At 42.3% G+C, this 8,345-nt stretch overlaps 1 long non-coding RNA gene across 1 annotated transcript; it reads right to left on the bottom strand.

The window, feature by feature from the left end:
* Positions 1–459: 459 nt before the first annotated feature.
* LOC119868508 lies at positions 460–3,689 on the bottom strand. Its single transcript, XR_005386424.1, has 2 exons — positions 2,204–3,689; positions 460–2,117 (listed from the first exon to the last, which is right to left on the bottom strand). It is a non-coding gene; the product is annotated as an uncharacterized LOC119868508 (long non-coding RNA).
* Positions 3,690–8,345: the final 4,656 nt, after the last annotated feature.

Here is an 8,345-nt window from a genome sequence, read left to right as displayed (position 1 = left end):
GTTGCCCACCCTACTTGTATTTCAGGCACAGGGTGGATGGAGCAGCAATGAGGGGAAGCCCAGACCTCTGGCCACTGGTCCCACTTGACTAGTAATACCACATGGATGACACAGGGGGTGGGGAATTTAGATGAAACTCGTATACCACCCCTCCAAAAAAATAAAAGCACAACTCAGTATAATTATGCCCAGATTTCTGCTGGGAGACTTTTGTACACTAATGTTTTACATAAAAAAAACTAGGTCAATTAACATCCTGAGAGCTTAAAGGAGTGGGGTAGTGGGAAGCCAGTAATTGGCAGGAGTTTTGATTTCTCCCACCCCCCACAACAACTACCATAATGCCTCAGACACTACCTCCCTCCCCAGCAAACTTCAGTTTTTCAGACCCCTTCGGTCTGTTCTCAGAAACCTCAGGTGGTTTCTGCATCTGTTGACCTTAAAAAACAAAAGAGCCAGTTATTTTACCAGCAAAATGAGTTTATTCAGAAATAGCAGAAGAATGATAATTCAAGACAAGCAAACTAAGGCAAACCCAGAAAACAGGAGAGGGGCTTAATTTACAGGGGAAAAGAGGAAGTTGGGAGGGGCTGTTTCACTGAGTTCTTACTGGCTGGGCTGTTGCTGGGCAAGAAATTCTTCCTTCCTCTGGCTGGGGTACATAAAGTAAGCTGCTTCCTGCTGGGAAATGGGAGAGGCTTCTTACAGCAAGTAGTAATACATGAGAGCTCCCCCTTCAGGGCTTCCTGACTCCATCTTAAATGAGGTTTCCTTTATTTTCGCATTTCTCCCTTTCGATCAAGGTCTTTCTTCAAAAAGGATTCCTAATCAAAAGTCAGGGTTGTGCTGGCTTTTTTTTCATATTTAGTGGATTTGTCCCCTTGGTGTCAGAAAGGACTCTTCCTGGTTGTCATGTCCCATATCAGGGAAAGTACATAGATTGGAAACCCCTGAGGTCACATATGAGTATGGGGAAGGGTAGGAGGGAGAACTATCAGGCACTTCCCATCTGAGATAAATGTTGAAGATCATCTTGAAGTGCTAAGCTTGCATCATCCTATTTGGGCACATAGTTTCTAGAAAGGTTTGAGAGGCAACAGGTATAAAGCTTAAAAATGATTATACAGGTGAGCCTGGGTGGCTCAGCTGGTTAAGCGTCCAATTCTTGATCTCAGCTCAGATCTTGATCTCAGGGTCATGCATTCAAGCCCCACACTGGACTTTATGCTGGGCATGGAGCCTACTTAAAAAAATGATCATACAGAGGGGATGCCTAGCTGGCTCAGTCAGTAGAGTTTACAACCCTTGATCTCAGAGTTATAAGTCTGAACCACACATCAGGTGCACAGATTATTTAAAAATAAGATCTTTTAAAAAATAATTATATAGAATAAGATGAGGAGAACTTCTGGAAGGAACCATCCCACCTAAAGTGGTCTTTTCTAAAAGCCTTGCAGGGGCACCTAAGTGGCTCAGTCAGTTGAGCATCAGTCTCTTGGTTTCAGCTCAGGTCATGATCTTGCAGTTGTGGGATCGAGCCCCAAGTCAGGCCCCACCCTCAGTATGGAGTCTGCTTCAGACTCTTTCTCTCCCCCTCTGCCTCTCTCTGCTTGCTTGCTTTCTCTTGCTTTCTGTCACACACTCTCTCTCAAATAAATAAAACTCTTTCTAAAAAGCCTTGCAAAGAGGAGTTAGCTCGTTTGTATTTCCCTTGGGTGCAGGGGAACAAATAATAAATAGGGAAGAACGAATCAAAATTTCTGGTGTCAGATCCAATAGTCAGAAAGGTTCTGCTTTTGCAATAGATTAGACCATGAAAGAAAGGGGATAAATATGGTTTAAGAACCAACAGCAAGAAAAAGGTATACAGGTCTGGTCCAGTCATCTTGAGAAAGCTGTCTCCTTTGGCTGTCGTTTGCTTCAATTCCTGGAAATCTTTAATTCCAGGTATGCAGTTGGTGTGCAGATCTAATCAGGGTTTTGTGCTTCCTTAAGGTGTGACACATGGGGGTGGGGGGATGCCTGGATGGCTCAGATGGAGGAGCATGCGACTCTTGATCTCGGTGTTATGAGTTCAAGCTCCACATTGGATGGAGAGATGATTTAAGAAGTTAAATCTTTAAAGAAAAAAGAAAAAGATGTGACACATGGCTCCAAGAATCATTCCTTGGAGTTTGGCAGCACAGGGGTTGGTTAACAGTACCTGATAGGGGCCTTTCCAACAGGGTTGAAGAGGGTCTTTCTGGAGATATCTTTTCCAATAGATGAAATCTCTGGACTGTGATATTTGAAGTCTTTGTCTCCGGGGAATGCACTGTGGAAAGATTGTTCTACTAAAGCATGGTTATTCTCAACAGAAGCAATTAGGTCTTTGCAATATTGAAGTATATCCCCCTTTACCATTTGTGGATCAGAAGAAGCAGGAGCCAACTACACTGGCCATCTTGTGATTATCTCAAAGGGTGAGAGTTTATAGGTTCCAAAGAGGTAGACCTAATAAGTAGGAAAACTAACAGCAGGGCTTTTTGCCAGAGTATTTGAAGGATCTCTACAAATTTTGCTTAATGGTACCATTAGTATGTTCGACTCGCCCTGAGGATAAAGGGTAGTAAGCACAGTGGAAGTTTTGTAACAATGGCCTAACAGCACAAACCTGAAGCAAGTCCCCTGGTCACTATGAAGTTTGAAAGGGGATTACCCTGGTAGGGATGATCTTTTCTAGTAGGATTTTAGCCACAAAAATAGTCCATTGATAAAACATACAAATCATTACAAAGACATATTTATAGGCATGAGATGAGGGAAGTTGAATAAAACACTTCTGCCAAACTTTGGTCCATCGGGCAACTTAAAGTGTCCAGGAGCGGTGTAGACAAGTTTCCTTGAATTATATTTCAGGCAGGTGGGGCAAGCAAAGCAGTCACTCCATGGTCTTGTAAATATTTACTCACTAGTATTGGCTCAAAAGGTTTTCATTTTTCTCAGCAGACCAATGACTGGATACATATACCCTAGTCAGTAATGGGAACTTTAGAGTCTCTGGCAGCACTGGATTATTATTTGGCCCAACCTAGAGTTTTCTTTTTTCAATCGAACCTACAGTCATTAGGTTTCCAATATTGTTTTTCCTTTCCTGGGGCTGATTGTTGGGCATCTCTAGTCAATTTTTCTAGATTATCATTTGAAAAGGGGAACATACCGTTGGACCATGACAGAGATTTGTTTGTTGGTTCCTTTGAGAGCAGCATCTATTGTGGAAATATCAACAAGGTGGTTTTCTCTGGTTTCCAAAGAATCCAGTTTGGAATGCATAGGGACCTTGATAATGGCCAAAGCACCTGCCAAGAGTATGGCATCTAATAATTCCTGAACATAAAGGCCATTTTTAATTTTGTCCCCACTAGAAGTAAGGAAGCCTCACTGTTTCTATAGCATTCCGAAGTCGTTAGCTACTCCAAAGGCCTACCTGCTATCAGTATAGATATCTGCAGTTTTGCCCTTGGCTAAAATGTAGGTCTAAGCAAGAGCATATCATTTAGCCTGTTGGGCCGAGATAGCTGAGGGCAAAGGTGCTGCCTTGACAACTTCAAAAAAATTGTAATATAAGAAGTAGTGAGGGGATCCCTGGGTGGCTCAGTGGTTTAGCACCTGCCTTTGGTCCAGGGCGCGATCCTGGAGTCCCAGGATCGAGTCCCACGTCAGGCTCCTGGCATGGAGCCTGCTTCTCCCTCCTCCCGTGTCTCTGCCTCTCTCTCTCTCTCTCTTTCTCTATGTCTATCATAAATAAATAAATAAATCTTTTTAAAAAAGATTAAAAAAAAAGAAGTAGTGAAAGGGACCATAAGGGAAAGGAGGGAAACTGAGTGAGGGAAAATTAGAGAGGAAGACAAACCATGAGAGACTTTTAACTCTGGGAAACAAACAAAGGGTTGCAGAAGGGGAGGAGAGTGGAGGGATGTAGTGACTAGGTGACGGGCATTAAGGAGAGCACTTGATGGGATGAGCACTGGGTGTTATACTGTATGTTGGCAAGTTGAATTTAAATTTTAAAAAAAATTTTAATAAAATAAAATTTAAAATTTTCTAAAAAAATTTTTTTAAATTGTAATAGCATAGCCAACATAATGTTTACTATTTTCACCTTTTAAATAAGAACTCTTGGTAAACCACCAAAAGTCTGCGTTATCCAAAGGCGTATTCTGTAAGCCATCATGAGGAGTCTAAGAATTATGAGGAGTATTGTCCACAAAGAAGGAAGAATGGTGGCAGGGTTAAGATTATTACAGCTAGAGAGTTTGGAATCCAATTTTGCACAGTAACCAGCTAGCCTGAGAAAACCTTATAATTGGGGTAGTTTGGGGAAGTTCAGAATGCCATGAAGCCTATTTGGATCTACAGGTGTAGCCTTTGTTCTGAACTCAGGTGCTGCAAATATCAAACCAGAGTCTGAACAAACTGTAGTTTTTCCTTGGAAACTTTGTGTCCCTTTAAGGCTAACAGCCTAAATGGATGGATGCTGTCCCTGCAAAGACACCTGAGAAGGGGATAAGAAAAGCAAGCTGCCTAAGTATTGTAATAAAGCAGAACTTCCAGGTAATTTAGTATTTCCAAATCCACTTTCAAGGTTTGGGAGAAGTAGGAAAGACTGAGCAAAACCCACGGGTATTACCATCCAGGTACACTGCATTCTTTCCCCAAAAGGCAAAGGGATAATCTATTGGCTTTATCCACAGAGAAATCAATCACAGTGAAAAATTTGATGGAAAAAATAAAAGATACTGAAGGGTCATCTGATTCACCTAGTTGGCAATTTCAGTTGTTGCTATCAAATTCTAGAATTATCTCCCCCTTTCAGGAGGAAAAAAAGTCCAATACATTATTTTTCTAAGAAATCTCAGCCCCCAAAAATGAATGGGGCAGATGAACTAAGAAGAAAGGAATAAGTATCTCTTAAAGGAAACAAGAAGGAATTGGTTTAAAGATAGAAACCTGTTGAGTTTTGTGAGAGATCCCCACTACTTGAACCATTCCAGTACTTTGAGCAGGGGCTGTTTAATAAGAGTGAGGATGAACACGGAGAGTGTAGCTCCGGTATTGATAAGGACACAGAGACATTCATCCCTAATCTAGAAAGTTTTTTCTCCAAGCTGGTGGAGAGGAAGGATTGGGAAAAGCTCCTGTAGTTCTTTGGAGTCCTGTAGCTAGGAGTTTGGAGGGACCTGGAAAGGCTTGTTGGAGGGCTGAAGGCATCTAGAATGCTTCCACTTGGCACAATCTTTCTTCCAATGTCCTGTTTTTTTGCAACAATGGCAGAGACCAAGAGGGGGTTGGTTTTATTTCAGGGGCCCTCCATTTGTTGGAGTTGAAAATTAAGGATTTTAGTGGTCTTCCTTATAGTTGAATTCTCTGGGGTGTGGGTGGGCCACATTGCTAAATTAACCAAATCTCAAGTAGACAGTTTCCCATTCCATCCTCATCCTTTAACTACAAGGGAAAAATACCAGTTCAGCTCTTTAATGAACACAGAATTGAAGGGTAGCTGAATGGATTTGACACTCATAGAAAGGCCAGAATTTTCCTTAAAAATAATTTGGAGATGACTGTAATAGTTGTGCACAGGTTCACTGGGTTTCTGAGTGCAAGCCTCAATCTTATTTCAATCAACAGGTTTTAGGAGAGCCCTAGAGACTGCCAGGTGAAGCTGTTTAGTAATTGCCCAGACTGATCATATAACAAGGCATGGGGTTGGTCTCTCATTTAAAGTTCTAAAGAGGGGTACCTGGGTGACTTAGTCGGTTAAGCATCTGCCTTCCGCTCAGATCATGATCCCAGGGTTCTGGGATCGAGCCCACGTCAGGTTCCCAGCTCACAGGAGAGCCTGTTTCTCCCTTTCCCCTCTGTTTGTGCTGGCATACTCTCCGTGCACGTGCGTGCGCACACACACATACACGTTCCCTCGCTTGCGCTTGTTCGTGCTCTCTCTCAAATAAATAAAGTATTAAAAAAATAAAGTTCTAAAGATTTTTCAGGATCATTCCAATTAGCTGTTTTCATCCAGTGCTAGGCCTGGTCTTCGCCAACAAGTGCTGGGCCTGGTCTTCGCCAACAAGCGTGTGAACTAGCTGATACAAATCTGAGGAACCTGGTTGGTAGGTCTGGATGACTGTATAAAATTCCTTGGCAAATCTATGAGGATCTTCAGTAACTCCAAGAAAATATTTGACTACAGCTCAGTTCAGCCTTAGTCCAGGGGACATGGGAAATTAGGGACTTAGCATCAGGATCCTCCAAGAGTAATTTTAAAGGGGCAGGTTCTAATGGGTTCAGAGAAGGGAGATGTTGAGAAAAGGGGAAGCTTACTGTGAGAACCAGAATGAGGAAGCAGAGGGCATAAAAGATATAGGGCTGGAGACAAAGAGGGCAGGGGACAAAGAGAGAAGCCTGAAAAGTTTTGTTTTGTTTTGTTTTGTTTTGCATTCTTTCAATGGTTTGTTCACCTTGGTTAATTTAAAATAGTATTTTATAAAGAGATGATTTTAGAGTCTTGTATACTCTTGGAAGCTTCAAGATATTAATTGAAATAGGTATCCCATTCAGTTCATTTTATTTTAGAGCTTTCTTTCTTTCTTTCTTTCTTTCTTTCTTTCTTTCTTTCTTCTTTCTTTCTTTCTTTTCTTTCTTTCTCTCTCTCTCTCTTTCTTTCTTTTCTTTCTTTCTTAATTTTAGAGCTCCTAATTTGGTTCTAAGAAAAACAAGTTTGGGAAGATCAAAAGTTCCCCATAACAGCCACTGAGTCCTAAGTTATTTTTTGTTAAGTTGATCCAACTAGTTAAAAATGCACATGAGGAAGGACCATAGTTTTTAAATGTAAAACTGACTGGAATCCCAGAAGGAGGACCCTCCTGAGAGAATTAGCAGATTGAGAACCCATTACTCAAAACCAGAGATTCAGGAAACAGAAGAGTACTCACCAGGAAGGACGACGCTTTCATAAAACAAACAAACAAAAAAAATTAAACAGATCCCAAATAAAGTCGGAGAGCTCAACCAGAAGGAGGGAGCTCAGATCCGAGAGGAGACTTACCGAACTAAAAGAAAAAAGATGACTCACAGAAGCAGATAGCACAAGGCAATGAAGTGGGTACTTTACAGGGTTCTGGGGGTTGTTGGTTCCTCTGGGGTTCACCACCCTTGGGTCCCATCTGGATCACCATATAATGTTGACCTTCAAAAACAAAAGAGCCAGTTATTTTACCAGCAAAATGACTTTATTCAAAAACAGCAGAGGAATTACAACTCAGAACAGGAAAACTACAATGAGTCACAGGCCAACCCAGAAAATAGAAGAGGGGCTTGCTCTCAAGGAGGAGAAAGGAAGGGACGCATGTGTGGCTCAGCAGTTGAGCATCTGCCTTTGGCTTGGGGTGTTATTCTGGGGTCCTGGGATTGAGTCCTGCATCGGGCTTCCTGCAGTGGGTGGAAGTCATAAAACAAAAAAAGGCCTGCTTCTCCCTCTGCCTGTGTCTCTGCCTCTCTCTCTCTCTCTCTCTCTCTCTCTCTCTTTCTCTCTCATGAAAAAATAAAATCTTTTTTAAAAATTAAAATAAAAAAGGAGGGAAAAGGAAGAAGCTGGGAGGAGCTGTTTTCCTGAGTTCTCACTGGCTGGGCTGTTGCTGAGCAAGGAGAAATTCTTCCTGCTGCTGGGGTCTTATAAGGTAAACTGCTTCCTCTTGAGGAAGGTAAAGTATGCTTCTTATAGCAAGTGGTAATATGTGAGAGCTCCCCCTTCAGGGCTTCCTCCCTGACTCCATTCTTAATTTTTCTTAAAGATTTTTTTTTTTTTTTTTGAGAAAGGGAGAGTAAGCACATGCAGGGGAGGAACAGGAGAGAGAGAGAATCTCAGGCCGACTCTTCCCTATTTAGCATGGAGCTCGACTCAAGGCTCGACCTCATGACCCTGAGATCATGACCTGAGCCGAAATCAAGAGTTGGAAGCTTAACCAACTGAGCCACCCAGGCGCCCATCACCCCCACACACTCCATTTTAAACTTTTTTTTTTTTAATTTTTATTTATTTATGATAGTCACAGAGAGAGAGAGAGAGAGAGGCAGTGACACAGGCAGAGGGAGAAGCAGGCTCCATGCACCGGGAGCCCGACGTGGGATTCAATCCCGGGTCTCCAGGATCGCGCCCTGGGCCAAAGGCAGGCGCCAAACCGCTGCGCCATCCAGGGATCCCCACACACTCCATTTTAAATGAGGTTTATTTTCACACATCCCACTTTAGAGCCTCTGAACTTTTCCCAAGTTCTTCCTCCCAATCAAAATGTACCTGTCTATCCCCT

The sequence above is a fragment of the Canis lupus genome, chromosome X (genome assembly GCF_011100685.1).
Source record: "Canis lupus familiaris isolate Mischka breed German Shepherd chromosome X, alternate assembly UU_Cfam_GSD_1.0, whole genome shotgun sequence".
Lineage (NCBI taxonomy): Eukaryota > Metazoa > Chordata > Mammalia > Carnivora > Canidae > Canis > Canis lupus.
This window is presented reverse-complemented; position numbering and strand designations above follow the sequence as displayed.